At 40.8% G+C, this 17,560-nt stretch overlaps 1 non-coding gene across 1 annotated transcript; it reads right to left on the bottom strand.

Moving 5' to 3' along the window:
* Positions 1-16,459: 16,459 nt before the first annotated feature.
* LOC141625137 (small nucleolar RNA R71) lies at positions 16,460-16,566 on the bottom strand. Its single transcript, XR_012534932.1, has one exon. It is a non-coding gene; the product is annotated as a small nucleolar RNA R71 (small nucleolar RNA).
* Between the last annotated feature and the right edge of the window lie 994 nt (positions 16,567-17,560).

The following is a 17,560-nucleotide window of genomic DNA, read 5'->3' as shown; positions in this document are numbered from 1 at the left end:
AAGTATGCCAAATAGGTTCAATTAGGGGACTAAATGTGCGCAAATAATGTTCACATCACTTGGCCTGGACACCCTTCTGGAGGTCATATTCAATGCGTGTCCCCAGAATTTGCAGATCCTGGAAGGTCTTGATATTTTGATACCTCAGTAAGTTAGCATACACTGGGCAGAGATTGTTGACGAACTTTTCCACCAAAGTTGACTCACTCGGCTTGCTGACCAGCTGAGTACTTACCCTCCTCCAACGGGTTAAGAACTCGGTGAATCCCTCTTTGTCGTTCTGGGTTAGGAGCTCAAGGGTACGGGTATTGGCTTGGATTTCAACATTGTCAGCGTATTGCTTAGCAAATTCAACCGCGATCTCATCCCAGGTAGTAAGGTTCTTCGGGTCAAGGGAGTAGTACCATTGACGAGGGATCAGTTCCAAGGATGATGGGAAGATTCGGGTGAAGAGTTAATGTTTGACCCATTTAATGGCCATGTAGTCTTTGAAGGCACGGATATGATTGAGCGGGTCCTCCACTCCTTTGAACTTAGGTACATCAGTCAGGGTAAAGTTGTCAGGTAACTGATCCCCAACAGGTTCGAACCTTCGGTTGTTCTCAAGATGGATATTGTTACCCCGGGCTAGGAGCTGTTCTTCCAAGAGCTTTAGCCTTATCTAAGTTTCAGTCAGAGGTGGAGTATTATGTTCTCCATTTTCCTTGTTTTCCAGGGCGTCGATACGGGTCTCGACGCGATCTAGGGTGACCTTAAGAGCGGTGAGCAGGCTGGCTAGCTGATCAGTCGTGACATCTCTGTTATTATCATTGTTGTTGTTGTTGACAGACGAAGTTGAAGACGAGGCCATGGCTCTGAGACAGAAAGACGGCTCACATTACAACTTAATCCGACATGGTTCAAAGACTGAACGCAGACAACACAAGGACGAGACAAAGATAAGGCTCAAACGGACGAGGATGACCGTGTGTGGTACTTCGGTGCTGACTTGATTTATGATGTGACGATGTTGACCGAACTTTTAATACGTGTCCAACGTAGCAGCGTGACGCCATTGGATAAGTCTCGTGGTGAGATAACTCATAAGTAAAGACCCATAAGTACGTTTGCTTCGACTCGATAGACACGAGGCGTAATTGGAATCGTGGACTGAAGTTTTCTAAAATAGAAATTTTCAAAAAGATTCATTTGCCGCTTTGTGGACGGCTTCCGAAGATAGAGATCTCCGTAAGTCGGTTAGTTGAAAAGGTTGTCTTAAGTTTATTTGCAAAAGACGGTTTTGAGTTTGAATCGACTCGGAAAACAGTGTATTGTTTCCCAAGACGGTTTTGAAATTCAAAATTGTATGTTTTGAAAATCGAGTTTGAAATGTTTGAAGAGGTCTCGGGGAAGGTGCATGGTCCTCGGGATCTCGAAAGTGTCTCGAGAAAAGGGTGTTTACTTTTCTCGAGTTTTGAAAGAGCCATTGTCGGCGCGAGACTTGTTAAAATCCATGTCTAGAAGCGGCGATTATAACGGCGTGAAAAGGTGATTTGAAATGGTTGTAGAAAACCGATTTTGAAAATCGTCATTACGACGGCCTAGAAAGGCGTGTTTAAATGGTTATGAAAAAACCTGGTTTGAAAATCGTCATTATGACGGCCTAGAAAGGCGTGTTGAAATGGTTATAAAAACCGGGTTTGAAAATCGTCATTACAACGGCCTAGAAAGGCGTGTTGAAATGGTTATAAAAAACCGGGTTTGAAAATCGTCATTATGACGGCCTAGAACGGCATGTTGAAATGGTTATAAAAAACCGGGTTTTAAAATCATCATTATGACGGCCTAGAAAGGCGTGTTGAAATGGTTATAAAAACCGGGTTTGAAAATCGTCATTATGACGGCCTAGAAAGGCGTGTTGAAATGGTTATAAAAAACCGGGTTTTAAAATCGTCATTATGACGGCCTAAAAAGGCTTGTTGAAATGGTTATAAAAAACCGGGTTTGAAAATCGTCATTATGACGGCCTAGAAAGGCGTGTTAAAATGGTTATAAAAAACCGGGTTTGAAAATCGTCATTATGACGGCCTAGAAAGGCGTGCAACAGTCGGCAAAAGACCGAAGTTTGAAACGGCCATTACAAGGGCGCGAAAAGTTGTTTTTTGAAAGTTTTGAAAATGACACGGACGGACTTATGATCAAGTAGCATATAAGCACTCACAGTTCATTATATTATACATTATGCTGACACAGGTTTTGGCTTAGAAGGGTGGGTTACACACCAAGCAATCAAACCCCGATTTGCGAGAGGGATACCAATCCAAACAAAATGTGTAAGGAGGGTGCCCTAGCCTCGTGCTCGAAAGTGATGAAAGCTCTTTGACGAAACAGAAATGTGTAACGTCAATGGTATGCTTGACTCAATCGGGATTCGAAACGCGGGGATGAGAAAACTCACGCCGACAAGACGAGCCAATTGGTCGATAAAGGGTTAGGTTGTGGGCCCGGACAAGGAACCCGACCGTGACCGTAATATCAATTAATGCATTCCAACCAAGACCTCGTTCGAGTCTCACCATCTAGGGATCACAAAGACGTAAGTGTCCTAGTTTTCCCCCAACGGAGTCGCCAATCTGTGGACATGGCCCACCTGCAGGCCCGGTTTGATCTACGGGCGTGCAGCGGTCTTTTGAAAGCCACGCTCGGCGGCGTAAAAATGCTTTCGACCAGATCGTTTTAGATCGGTCGGTTTCATCTCGGTAAGGGTCTCGAAACGATTAGAGATGTTCGGAATCGCCACCAAACATTTGTGGGATGCTTGGAACCCGTTTGAAATCCACTTTATACCTCGGTCAAATCGAAGCACAAAGCAGCGTTTGACATAGGTACTAAAGATAAGGAAATCATCTCTCTTTAGCATCCTATCTCTAGAATGACTCTCGTACGCCCTGGATAAGGTCGTCCACTATCCAAAGTTTCCGAGTAAGAGGTGAAGGTACGTATTGGGAAGCCCTTTAATCAGACACCCAATCCCGCCAGCGGTAGCGGCCTCTACTGATCGATCTTGGTTAGTTGAATGCAAAAGTTTATAAAACGGTTTAAATGCATGAATGCGCAGCCAATTATTTAAACATAACACGTGATAGCTTTCTAAGTCGGTTGATTTAATCCAAGTATCAAGTATAAGATGTCGAGTTGGATTTATGGTTGATTTGTATGCAAGACGGAAATTAAACATCCCTTTACCGTATTAGGTTCATGGTGCATAACGTGATCCATTTGTTTTAGTAAAGCATTTTGCAAATATGATTTTGAATGAGCAAATAGTCATCTGATCCGTCCTATATCCGGACTAATCGGAGTCGGGATCGCCCGGACTAATCTTTGGAAGGGGAATGACCCCGCACCAGCGACCATATGAGGCGCGAGCCTGTTGGCGATGCAAGGGGGTCTCCCCTGGTTTTGAAAATGAGAATTGAAAGGCCTGTTTTAATCGCGGGTCAACCTATGGTGATATGCCGTGTTCTGACCTTTTGAAAAAAGTTTATAAAACGTATTGAAACATGGGTATTTGACCCGATTTGTTGATTTGATGAACGAGACTCTAATAATCATCATTATTTTGATAATATTCGGTGTCGGGTTCGACTTTGACAAACTTGGCATGAATTGTTTTAAAAATGATTATGAACTAATTGTTTTAAGTTCATTTGGATATAATTAGTCGATATTCATCATCGTACCCGGGTTAAAATCCGGCATGGTATGTAGAACCAAGGATGACTTTGTGTTGGTGACTAGCATGTTTGTTTTGAAAATGTAAAGAAATGATGAAAGGCTTTAAAATACCGCCCAAAAATGAAATAAAAGGCTTTAAAATACCTTTTAAATGTTATTAACCAAATATTATCACCGAAACACGGATTTAACCGTCATGGTATGAGGAACCAAGGGTGAAAAATGTTTTATGGTTAAAAACAAATGAAATAAAATAAAAAGGTTTGAAAATATTTGAAATGGTAAAAACTGATTACAAATATGAAAATGGATTAAAGGGGAAAGACGAGAACAAACACGGTTGAGTTCTAACCTGGACACCCCATTGAGGCGCAGGCAAGCCGGCGAACCAAGGGGCTTCTGTCTCACGCCAAAAATCAGTTTTGGCTCGTTTATTCCATGTTTTGGTTCATGTTATGCATGTTTTAGCATGTTATAGTCATGAAACAAATAAAAACATGATGAAAGAAGGGTTTTTACACCCTCATACTTACATGCTTGGTTATGGCGAGTGACCGACGTAAGTGTAACAACTCGTTTGGTCGGAAAAAACTCGGTTTAAAATCGTTTTGGTAAGTAGAAAGAGTGTTTTAAGATTAGTGACGGTGTAGTGGTCGAAGTGGTCGGTCAAGTAATTTAATGCACGATGACGGTACCAAAAAATGTGTAAGGCTTGTATTTACGATCGGTAGGTCGTAAATACACGTCGGATTGTGACTTAAGAAGTCGAGTCGAGAATTTTAAGGGAGAAAAGAGGGGGCGGACACTCGCGTAAGTTCTCAAATGGGGGCATTTGAGGGGTATTTATAGGAAAATGAGTGGTTGTGTGAGTTTTGAGCGACGTGGCCACCTGGGCTGCTCAAAGAGGCGCGAGCCATGTCGCGGGTCTTCGAGTTGTCTTGTCGCTTTCACACAAGAGCAATCATGATTTGTTCTATCCTAGGATTTGTAGTCATATGTTTGGTACTTCACCATTCATAAATCCGGGAAATCTTAGCATAGAAGGTTTGAAATGGTTTGTTTTTTGTGGTTGACTCGGTTTGACTCGTTGTTGGAGTCGGGATTTGAATTTTTGAGTCGATTTTCGGTCCGGTGTCAGTTTTGACTCTAGTTACTGTCATTGCGACCCCGTCGTCGTGCATTAAACACTCCAGGTATTTTTGAAATGTAAATCGTTTTAAGTTTTCCGACGTAAAGTTGTACACAAACTGTCGATCAAACGCCGCGATTCCAAATCATGTTATAGTCCGATAATCATCGGGTGTTTGTTGGAGTCTTAGCAGATACTGGGTATCTACAATAGCGGACCGAAAGGACTTTTTCCTTGCCCTTCTCACAGTAGACTATCTAGGCTATTTATGATTGAGTTAGTAAACTGGCGTGGTGAACCGAAATCCTGACATACCTCTCTTTATCTGATCACATCTTAGCTTTTCTTGCTTTTATCGCTCTTATCTTTATTCCTCTTACCTTATATATTTAGTAGTTTAGTAAATAAATTTAAAAACCCCCAACTGTGACCATCTGACATACATTGATGAACCGACAATCCTAGTTCCTTCTCTTTATAGTTAGTCTCTTAAATCTCTTCCTGCTTTAGTTTAGTCTATTCAACGCAAACCCCCCATCTTGTGACCTCAGACGGACTAAATTGACAAGTAGATAGTGACCGCCTCCCTATGGAGATCGACCCTACTTACCGCTGACTTCTGTTAGTAGTACTTAGGTATTTATTTTTGGTACTAACGACCGTATCAAATTTTGGCGCCGTTGCCGGGGAGGCAACTATTTTATTTACTTGTTTATTATTGTCTGTCTTTAGCCTCAAGGGATTTATTCCTTGAGGCAGTTCTTATCTTTTTCCTTGAGTGTTGTTTTGATAGGTCCTACAGTCCTACCTAGACATTCTAGGTAAAAGATCATCAAATGGAAGGCTTGAGTACCTTTGATCTTCCACCTATGTTCCATCCTATGGCGCAACAGGTGGTGCATTGCGAGAAATGTAGTGCTGCTAGGCACAATGCTGTTATTTGCTTGACAGGGAACGACGAAGTCTATGCGTTTAGGCAGAGTAGACAAGCTAGTCAACCCTTTGCAATTGTGCCGCCACAACCGTTTCAGCAACGAGGCCATCAAAGGCCTCCATTCGTTTGGCCACCGCAACAACAAGCTCCTCCCGATAAACAGAAAGAAGAGATTGCTGAATTGAAGTCTTTGGTGAAGGCACTTGCACTCCAATTGCAAGAAGATGATAGATTTATGGAAGCTCAAATCAATGAGCTTGAGTCTCAAATAGCTCAGTTAGCTGCTGAGAAGAACTTTAGGCACGCAGAGAAGGTATGCGTTACCTACACCGAAAGCGGTCTTTCCTATGAAGGACCTAAGTTGCCTATCGACAATAATGATTTGTATGACTCGGAGTACGAAGATCTATCTGAAAACGAAGCATCATACGAAGATTTCTGTGCTTTACAGCAACAAACACTCGATCGAATTAGTCACAGTGTTCGATCGAGTGGATTATCTGAGGAAGTGTTCGATCGAACAGCTATTATGAGGAAGATCTCGATCGAGCAGATCTCTGTGTTCGATTGAGTGATATTCAAGAGAGAAGCTTTCACGAGTTCCATCTTTTCTCGATCGACCATAATGGCCACGGAGATCAATGATATATCACTTTGATCCGTTTTGGATGACGATTTTAAAGAAGACAATGGTTATGGTGAATCCCCCGTTCTCAAAGCCGAGCTGGATGCCTTGGAGGGTGCGATTTATGGGATAGAACCCACAAAGGAGGGGAATGAGAAGACAGCTAAGTCAGTGATTGTTCCTAGCACGGAAGAGGTAACATACTCTTTTGTCAATGATTTCGATGTTGGGAGCAACCGACCTGAGGTAGTTAACGATAATTTCATTATTGTTGGTATTAATAGTACGCTATCTCATATGACTCCTACTTTTACTTTCGATGCTCGACCCCCTCCCGGATGGACGAAAAAGTTAATAAATTTTCACCATATTTGTCATCAGATATTCGTTGAGTTAAAACGGTACCTTAGATTGTTTTTAAATGCTCCTGAGCTCCTTTATTCTCCACCGACAGTCAATTCGAGCTTTTATATTCCGCCCGTAGCTGAAGAGCAGAATTATTTTGTGGATAATTTTGGGAGCTGTCATAGGAAATTCGTTAGGCTTAAACGATTGTACATTTTATTTTCCTATGTTACTATTATATTATGGTGCTACTTATAATTTTGTGTAGCGCATGCGCAGTTATTTGATTGGTTGCTGTGAGCTTTGAGGTGTTTTGACTGGGCTCAATTACAGTGGCTATTGAAGAAAAAAGAAGGTCGAGTTGGGACCTGTCTGAAACTAGCGCTGACCGGAAGGCAACCCGGAATTTAAGCTTTTTAGTTGTTTTATCGAGCTTTTCAGTTTTTGTTGTGTGTAATAAATGGTTTTCAAACCATTGACTGTGAACGATCTAGAAATTGCTTTTAGTCGTCATTTGTCTGCAGGTACCACTCGATCGAGCATTCTTTTTACTCCATCGAGTGCTTAATCCGTTCGATCGAACACTCCTATTCCTCGATCGAGCACCTACAAAAACAGATATTTCGATCGAATAACCAGTTCTCCTCGATCGAACACTTTGGCAGCCATTTGTACTCGATCGAGTACTAACTTCTCTCGATCGAGTACCATCGGGTAGAATTTGTTTGATTCGCTTCCTATGACGCTGCTATGGAGCTATTGGCGACCTCCCATATTGCTGGCTGGTTTGAGGAGGTCCCTACTTCGCGTATTCGTGTGAGTTTTCCGCATCTTCACTCTCTCCTTTTCAGATTGCATTTCTTTTCCCTATTTTTGAGTATAATGAGGGCATTGTACGGTTTGGTTTGGGGAGGTTATGCATTCATATCTGTGTCTGCATGTTGTTTTTATTGCATTTCAGTTATCACGTTTAATTTACATATGCATTGTCGTTTATTTCTATAATAATTCAAAAAAATTGAAAAAATCTATAAAATTGAAAAAAAATTGAAAAAATCTATAAAATCAAAAAAAAAATCACGTGTACTTTTGCATATAGGTCGAGTCGGAACGGTAGATTTCAATGATGATATTGCACTATGATTTGTCACTTTGCTTAAGCCTTGCATTAAACTGTTATCTTTTAGCTTTGTCTTTTGCATATCTACGAGTTAATGTTGAAATACAGCTGATCATATAGACTTGACCTGAAATTTTGGCAAACTACTTATAATTTCTAAGATTTAGAGCCTTATAAACTGGTGTCATTTATATCCAGTTTCATGTAGGATTGTGAGTAGTATACTCCTTGCATAACATGTTCATTATTTTGCACGTTTATGAAATTCAATTGCTTTTTGCATGCATACATTTGGGTTAGTGGTTGGTGTCACATGGAGGGAGGCGCTTACATTTCCCTTTTCTTTCATTTTTACCCATTTAACTCCACGTTAGCCAAATTTGCATGTTGACCCTTAACTACATCCAAAATTTAGCCTGCCTTGTCAAGCTAGTTTAGTGTATGTTTTGCGGTATATAATTTATCGTGTCGAGTTTGCTTTGTATTGTTTTGCTTTGGAGTTGGTAATTTATGAAGGAGAAGAAGTATGAAAAAAAAAGGAAGTTGAAAAGAAAAAAAATCAAAAAAAAAACAGAAAAAGAAAAGAAAAAAAGCCGTAAAAAAAAAGAAAGAAAAAGAATGAAAAAATGATGAAAAAAGAGTTTGTATTGATGAGACGGTTTTATTCCTATGCTTTATTTATATCTTATGAGGAGTATGTTTAGTTTGGTTAGTGAGTTTGTGTGCCAAATAAAGGCACTTGTGCTTAATTTTATTGGAGTAAGAATCGGATGTTGTTCAGTATGGTTCCGTTAGGTAGCTAGCTTGACGCTTTACCTCCACATTTTCCATACTTGTTTTGCCTTTTCTTACCCATTACCTCACTTTACCATACTTTTGTAAGCCCTCGGCTGTGACGGACCTTGTTTGGTTGAAATGTATGGGTACGGTATTTAGAATTGTCTATCATTTTAGCTGCATGCATGTTTATGTAGCTCACAGTTTAGGTGAGCAACTATATTTCTTACTTCTCTTACACTCATATGCTTACCCTTTGCTTCATGAGAGAAGAGTGACCCGTGAGAGTCCATCATTAAAGGTCTTGCAAGGTCGACAGTTCAGCTTCATTATAGACATCATACAACTCGTTTGCATTTGATAGTTTTTGCTATAAGTATTAGTTTGCTGCATTAAATTGGTTTGAGTGGACAATTTGTAGCTAGCACTGAGCTTTCTTTTTCCGTTCCATTAGTTTTGCATATAGTTTGCTTGGGGATAAGCAAAGGTTTAGTTTGGGAAAGTTTGATGTGTGCATTTTATATAGGCATTTTGTACTTCATTTGCACACATCTCTATGCATATTTAGTAGTGTTTAGCTACAAATGTCCCCCGAATTGTCTACTTTGGTTTCTCTTGTCTTATTTGCAGGAATGAACCAAAGAGAAGCAAAATCAAGCTTAATACATGTCCCTATGCATGCATTTAGGAGATGAGTTGAGTCGGAGCTTGGAAACTACTAATTGTTATGCGCATAGAAGTAAGGTAGCTAGGCGAGCAAAGGAAGAACTTCAAATTACTAGTGCCTACTTTGAAGAGCCATATCTCGAGTTATACAACTGATTTTCAAGTGATTCTAATCGGAGATGAAAGCTTGTCCTGTTAGCTTTTCAACGCCACCGAAAACGCTCTATTTGCCCAAGTAACGAAAAATGGCGGTCGTTTGAAGTTCAGTGCGCGAAGTAGGAATTGTGCTCTGGAAAGTACTCGATCGAGTACTATCTTGTTCGATCGAGTCCTTTTTCTACTCGATCGAATGGTGCCTTTTTGATAAGTGTTCGATCGAGTACCTAAAGTCCTCGATCAAGAGGTTTTAGCTTGGAATTGTTCGATCGAGTGATATAAAGTTGCTCAATCCAGTGACTAGCTTATATACTCGGGATTTTTATTTCGTGTTAGGTTTATTTTATGTTAATAATCACTTCCCTATATAAAGGAAGTCGGGATTAGGTTAAAAACATCTTATCATACTGTTTTAATCTTAATCACTATTTTCTCTCTTAATCTCTGCTGCTAACTTGTTCTTATTGCCGGATTCGCTCTTTTGTAATCTTTCTTTACTCTTAACTTCAATCTAATCTTTGTTTCTCTACTTTAATTCCTTGTTCTTTAATTCTTACTTTATTGTTATCATTATTAGTATACGTTTCTTCCTTATAATCGCTTTACTATGTCTTCCCTTAGCATATTCATGATTATTGTTATTGTTATTAATTTCAAAAGCATGAGTAGCTAAACCCCTCTATGTTAGGATTAGGGGAGCAATGGTAGTAAAGTGACGATGTTGTGAATAGACTAGATGATTAATTATGAGAATCTGTGACCATAGCAATAAAATTGTAATATGTTTAGTTGAGTGCACGCTTCTAAATAACTTTAATCTGGTTAAATTCGCTCCTAGATCGGAAGATTGGAGAGAACATACCTGCTATGAACAGTAGACTACCTAATGAGGGCGAAAGTTAAGTTAGTAGTAGTTTAGGGTGGATAGCGGACCGAAAGGACCTTTCCTTTGCCCTTCTCACAGTAGACTGACTATCTAGGCTATTTATGATTGAGTTAGTAAACTGTCGTGGTGAACCGAAATCCTGACATACCTCTCTTTATCTGATCACATCTTAGCTTTTCTTGCTTTTATCGCTCTTGTCTTTATTCCTCTTACCTTATATCTTTAGTAGTTTAGTAAACAAATTTAAAAATCCCCAACTGTGACCATCTGACATACATTGATGAACCGACAATCCTAGTTCCTTCTCTTTATAGTTAGTCTCTTAAATCTCTTCGTGCTTTAGTTAGTTTAGTCTATTCAACTCAAACCCCACATCTTGTGACCTCAGACGGACTAAATTGACAAGTAGATAGTGACTGCCTCCCTGTGGAGATGGACCCAACTTACCGCTGACTTCTGTTAGTAGTACTTAGGTATTTATTTTTGGTACTAACGACTGTATTACTGTTTGACTCGTTGTTGGAGTCGGGATTTGAATTTTGAGTTGGTTTTTAATCTGGTGTCGGTTTTGACTCTAGTTAGTGTCACTATGGCCCCGATGTCGTTCATAAAACACTCCAGGTATTTTTGAAAAGTTTTGAAAATGTTTTGTTTTCGAAATCGTTTTTGAGCTTTCCGACGCGTAGTTTATATAAACTGTCGATCAAACGTAGCGATTCCTAAGCATGTTGTAGTCCGATAATCATCGGGTGTTTGTTGGGGATTCAACAGATACTGGGTATCAACAGAGCCCAACTTTGACTGAGGCTTGGACAGGGCTAAAGTTAAAGTACAGCCCCCAGGTCAATCGACGATTACAACCTGGAGACCGAAGCAACGTCGAGGTGGCTCAAAAGGATTTGGGCCAAGGACCTTCCATCAGGAAGGGTGACGTCGAGGTTACACGGGGATTCGAGTCAAGGACCTGTCGTCGGGAACAGTTTAGAGTCTGTCGACTGTCGGTGCGGGTTGTTTAAAGTCCGTTAGACTACGTATAAAGGCTCGTCATCCATAGGAAGAAGTCATACTTGAGGCAACTTCGGGATATGTCCTTGAATTGCTTCTTGTCCACGCGTAGAGGCTCGCCAGCCATTGAAGGTGCCTAGAGACTCGTCCACCGTAGAAGATGCGTAGAGACTCGCTAGACTTTGAAGTTGCGTACAGGCTCGCCAGCCATTGAAGGTGCGTAGAGGCTCGCAAGCCATCGAAGGGTGCGTAGAGACTCGCCAGTCGTTGAAGGTGCGTAGAGACTCGCTAGCCGTTGAAGGTGCGTAGAGACTCCCCATCCATTGAAGGTGCATAGAGCCTCGCTAGCCGTTGAAGGTGCGTAAAGACTCGCCAACCGTTGAAGGTGCGTAGAGGCTTGCCAGCCATTGAAAGTATGTAGAGACTCTCCAGCCATTGAAGGTGCGTAGAGGCTCGCCAGCCATTAAATGTGCGTAGAGGCTCGCTGGCCATTGAAGGTGCGTAGAGGCTCGCCAGTCATTGAAGGTGCGTAGAGGCTCGCTAGCCATTGAAGGTCGAATAATCGACTGCGGGAAATGGCATGAATAATCGGGTCCTATTTCAAGAGGTTGCTTGTTGTTAGTGGACTTTGTGGGGAGATTACCAGGGTTTCCGCTGGGGAATTTTTGGGTGTTTTATAAGGGATGTTTACGGTGCTGGCAAGATATAGGCCTTTTTGTAACTTGGGTCGGGCTCTTGCGGATGGCGGCCTCTATTACTGTCATTCGTAATTTTGAAGGAAAGTAACGCTTTTTATCGCCATCGTTTGAAATTTGTGATAATAGCGAATTCGAATTTCGTTATTTGCTATTTTGTGTTTGGAAAATTTTGTTGTGATAACAGCGAGTTTTACTTTCGCCACTTGCTGTTTGTTTTTCGAAAATAATGGTTTTTAATTTCGTTATCTTGCAATTTTGTGAGAAATAACGAGTTTAAATTTTGCTATTTGCTATTCGTGAGGAAAGTGACGGTTTTAAATTCCTTTGTTCGAAATTTTGTGAAAATAGCGATTTTAAAACTCGCCATCTTGTTATTTTGTGAAGAAAATGACGGTTTTTGATTCCGTCATTTGAAATTTGTGAAAATAGCGAATTTTGAATTTTGCCTTTTGCTATTTGTGAAGAAAATGACGGTTATTAATTCCGTCATCTGAAATTTGTGAAAATAGCGAATTTTGAATTTCGACATTTTGCTATTTGTAAAGAAATAGAACGGTTTTTAATTCCGTCATTTGAAATTTGTGAAAAAAAATAGTTATATTGTGTGTGTTTGGGCCAAAGCCCAAAACTTCGCTAAAATTGATAAAATCGCCCAAAGAGGCGCGAGCCTTTATGCGATGTAGAAGGCCTACCCTTATTTTCTTAAAAGGACGCGAGGGCAGCTTGCTCCCCATTCCCTTCATCTTCTTCGATATATCACACGAAATCGCCAAAAAAATGCCATTTTTGATCTCGTTTTTTTTTTGCTTAGATTCGTGCCATTGCCATTATGTCATCTCAAGGTATGTAAATCCTCTTGATTTCACTTGAGTTTGTTTGCCTTTTGTTGATTAAATTGGGACGAAACCTTAACTCACTTGAAATCGAATTGGGCGTTTTTGATTTCCCCATTTTCGAGTGAAATTGATGCTTGCATTAGGTTAGAAACATGTTTAGGAGTATAGAGATGCTTTTAGTTTGCATTTTGGTCCCCGTTCCCGCTCCCTAGGTGCGAAAAGCGCGAATGAGACAAGAAATTGTCTCATTTTGCAATGTCGTGCTTGTTTGCTCGAGTGGTGTGCCCCACTAGGTTGCATTGTAGTCAGGGAAGGCCGTCTTTGCTATGTTAAACCTTCGTTGGGTGCTAGGGCGAAATCCCACATTTTGCCCTTATCAGATGGTCTTATGCTGACGAAATAACCGCCTGTTTGGGCTCAAACTGAGCCACCTTGCTTAGAGTAGACCATGATGATAGTTTAGGTCGTTATGGGGTCTGATCACATCACGTTGCATTATTGTGGCCATAATTTGATTTTTTGACCCGTTTAGGCTCAATTTTGGCGTAAAATTGCCTTTAGAGCTTTATAAAATGCCCAGTCATGACGGGGGGTATTTTTTGTCGTTGTGTTTTTTGCAGACCTTGTGTTGGCCCGAGGTGTTGGTTTTTTTTTTGTATTTTTTTTACTGTTGTTTTGACTTGTGTTTTGCTTGAAAAGAAGGGTGAATCGTTTTTTTTGTGAGTTTTTGTGCTGGATGGGATTGGGCGGGTTTGCCCTTGTTGTTGTTTGTTTTTGTTTTGTTTTTGCGGGGATTTTTGTTTTTAGGATTTGTCTGTTTTGTGACGTCGTAATGCCAAAATTTTGGTTGACGTTGGTTTTTGTTTTGGTTTCAGGTGGGTGTTCGGGGGCTGTTAGGCCTGCTGGGTCCGAGGCTAAGGCCTTGGAGGATGAGGTCTCGAAGACCTTGGTGTCTTTAGCCGGGTCCGAGCCAGTCAGTACCTCGGGGAGGTTGCTGGAGGTAGTGGTGGAGGACGCTTCCGAGGAGGAGCCCGCTGTTGAGGCTGCTAGAGCTGAGAGGGGTGTAGAGGCTCGGGAGAAGCCTGGCGTGGTGGTTGGTGTTGGAGGGCTCGGGCGGAGTCCATGGCTGGCACTTCCGGGAGGAGGTTTACTACCAGGAGGAGAGCTCCTCGAGTCTCTAGGCAGGAGCTCGAGGGAGTCGTGCGGATTGTTGAGAGGGGTCCTCGTCGTCCCGTGCAGTCTCGCGATATGATGTGACTCATATTTGCACACTTTTAGTCCCCGAACTTGCCTCGTTCCTATTATTTCTTGCATGTATTAGGGTCGTTTCTTATCTTTATCTTCCCACTTTGCATATTCTTTGAAGTTTTGTGTCCTTGGTAGGAGAGGATTGCTAACCTTGCATATATGGCGCAATTTGGAGCTAAATGGATCGCATATAACGACCAAGCAACAAGGAGAAGACCGATACTAAAGGCCTAAGTAGATAGAACAAGAATTTGGGCAATAATGAAGGACCCCCAAGGCTCCTCAACGATCCCCACAGATCTTGAAGCAGCCAATTGAAGAAGAAGCCAAACTGGCCTATGGGACGGGCGTCCCTAGCTCAGCCCTAGCGTTCTGATGATCAAGACGGGCGTCCCACTACTCTGCCCGAGCGTCCCACAAGCAGGACGGGCGAATTCTCTTACAGCATGGGCGTCCAATAGGGATAGGTCAAGCGGCTCCTTAGGGACTTGCAAGGCGTTAATCTTTTTCTTAGGGATTTAATCGTCATTTAAGCCCTTAGTCACCTTAATTCTTGTACTTAGTATAAATACCCCATTGTATTAGAAGATTAATCACCAATTCCTAATCTAGTTTTAGTAGAGCTTAATACTATTAATTAAGTTGTAATTACACAATTCAATCTTAATCAAATCTTAATCTTTCCTTAATCATTCAAGTGTTCTTAGATTTAGTTGGGTAATTTGAAGACTATTTGGGGTTTATTGAAGAATTGACAACTCTTTATGATTCATCAAGTTTTCTTCTATTATTCTTTGCTTATTATTTGGATCATCTTAAGTTGGTACAATTCCTTTTATCCCTTGCTTAATTATTGTTTATTGCTTTACTCATTCACCATGTTTTGCCTTGTTAATATGATTGACACCCCTATTAGCATGTTTACCATGACCATGAGTGAGTAGTCTCCTAGCTAGGATTAATGGGGGATTAGGGGAATTAATCATGGGGTAGATCTTAACATAATAAGTTCATATGATTGCTTGCTTTTGTAGTTTCAACTTATGCACATGTTATGCTTGATGAAATGCTTGATTGACAACCTAGCAAGAATCTCTTATCTATTCAACAAGACTTGTAAGACATAAACCAACTCAAGGCTTGTTAGACCATGCATATAGTTGAATAGGAAGAAATTAAGTCGACTTGTAAGTGTTTTAAAGTCTTGACCGACTCGGCTCCGAGACCCAAACCTTCCTAGGAGTTGTAAGATATCAACTAACTCGACTCCACTATAACAATAATTTGCTTGCATCTATGAAACTTGTTTATGAGATCTCACCATGATTCCCTTATGAACTTATGACACCCTAGTGCCTTAATCAATTGTTTACAAACCCTATTTGTTTACTTTCTTTTTTTTTGCTTTCACTTCTTTACATTTCATTGTTAAGTAGTTTAGATTGCAAACCTCAAACTCAACCCAAATCGTGACACCCTAAGACATAACTCTCTACAACCGATAAATCAATACAATACCCATCCCTTGGGATCCGACCTTTACTTGCCACTCTACTAAGAGTAGTTAGTTGAGATTATAAATATTATTTTGATTGGTAAGCTTAGATAACAAAGTTTAAACCGAATAAAAAATGGCGCCGTTGCCGGGGATGGTGTTCAATTGAATTGTTATCATTTGTTGTTTTTAGTTGTGTCTTTCTTAACCTTGGGGAAGTCAAACTCCTCAAGGTAGTTTTCATTGTTTTCTAGTTGTTTGATTTTTGCATGTCTCGGAGATCACAAGGCGATCTTTTGCCTATTGATCCCGAGGTTGAGAGAACCTTGACCAACATTAGAAGAACCGTTAGAGGCACTTCAACAATTTTGGGTATTGGAGAACTTGTGGACATTGGTATCATCCATTCGGATAGTGTTGTGTTTACCAACCCTTTTGCAAGACAAGGAGAGGAGAACCCAATTCAAAACCAACCACAAAATCAACCTACAATGCCTAAATTTTCATCTCATTCCGTACTAACCAAGGAGAACCTACCAAATGGTACTCCAACACCACCCCACATGACCGGTAATTTCATTGCCAAACCCGCATTCATACAATTATTTCAGAGAAGTCAATTTGGAGGGATGCCTAGTGAAGATCCTCATGTACACATGGAGAACTCAAGACCGAATTCGATGGGTATTGTTTCCTTTTTCCTTGATCGGAACCGCAAAGCAATCGTTAAAGAGCCTAGACAAGGCCACTCTTGGAATTGATTCATGGAAGAAGTTAACACTTTCCTTTTACAAGAAGTTCTATCCTCCGTAGAAGACTAACATGTTAAGAGCCCAAATCACCGGGTTTAAGCAAAGAGATGAAGAGTCTCTATATGAGGCTTGAGAGAGATTCAAAGATACATGTCGCTCTTGTCCTCATCATGGATTATGCGAATGGTTTCTTGTTCAACAATTTTGGAATGGGTTGTATGAAGACTCAAGGAATGTGCTCAACATGGGTTCTAATGGAAGATTCACTGAGGTAGATGACAACTAAATTTGGGCAAAGATAGAGGAGATGGAGGTTCACAACTCTCAATATAGTAGGCCAAGAAAAGCTACTAGGGGAGGGAGACATGAAGTTGACTCCGTCACACAATTGAGTGCCTATTTAAGGGCCCAACTAAGCGCCCACATTGACACAATGAACTTGAAGTTTGAGTAAGCCATTGCCAAAATGAATGAAGCTTCTCAATCACCCAAGCAACATGTCAATGCCGTGGTGGCAACATCTTCTATTCCAAATGGAGTGTGTGAGAATTGTGGAACTTTGGGACATGATCAACAAGGGTGTAGGGGCACAAGTGAGCAAGTGAATGCTTTCCAAGCATACAATAATGGCACCCCATACTCTAACTATTACAATGAAAACACCAAATTTCACCCAAACTTCTCATACAAAAGCCAAAATGTTCAAAACCCTCAACCAACATACACCCCACCTCCAATGAGAAATCCTACTCAAAGACCATACTTCAACCAAAACTAACCCTCTTACAATCAATCCAATGACCAAGCTTTTGATGTTCAAAAAGCGGTCCTCCAAATACAAAAGAGCCAACAAGACTTCTTTGCTCAAATGCAAAGATATAGCCAAGCCAAAGACACTACCATCAACAATATCCTAGCTCATACCAAAATGTTGTAAACACAATTGTCCAAATTGGCCTCTTCAAGTTCCCAAAGACAAAAAGAATAATTACCTCCTCAAGGTAATCCTCATACAAGACATGAGACCATCAATGCCATTCACTTAAGGAGTGGTACAAGATATGAGGGACCTAAGATGCCAATTGAAGAGGATGTTATTGAGGAAAGTGCCAAGCAAAGTGATGTTATGGAACCATTGAGGAGAAATCCTATGGTGGTAGAGCCAACTACC

Source organism: Silene latifolia, chromosome X (genome assembly GCF_048544455.1).
Source record: "Silene latifolia isolate original U9 population chromosome X, ASM4854445v1, whole genome shotgun sequence".
NCBI classification, from domain to species: domain Eukaryota; kingdom Viridiplantae; phylum Streptophyta; class Magnoliopsida; order Caryophyllales; family Caryophyllaceae; genus Silene; species Silene latifolia.
This window is presented reverse-complemented; position numbering and strand designations above follow the sequence as displayed.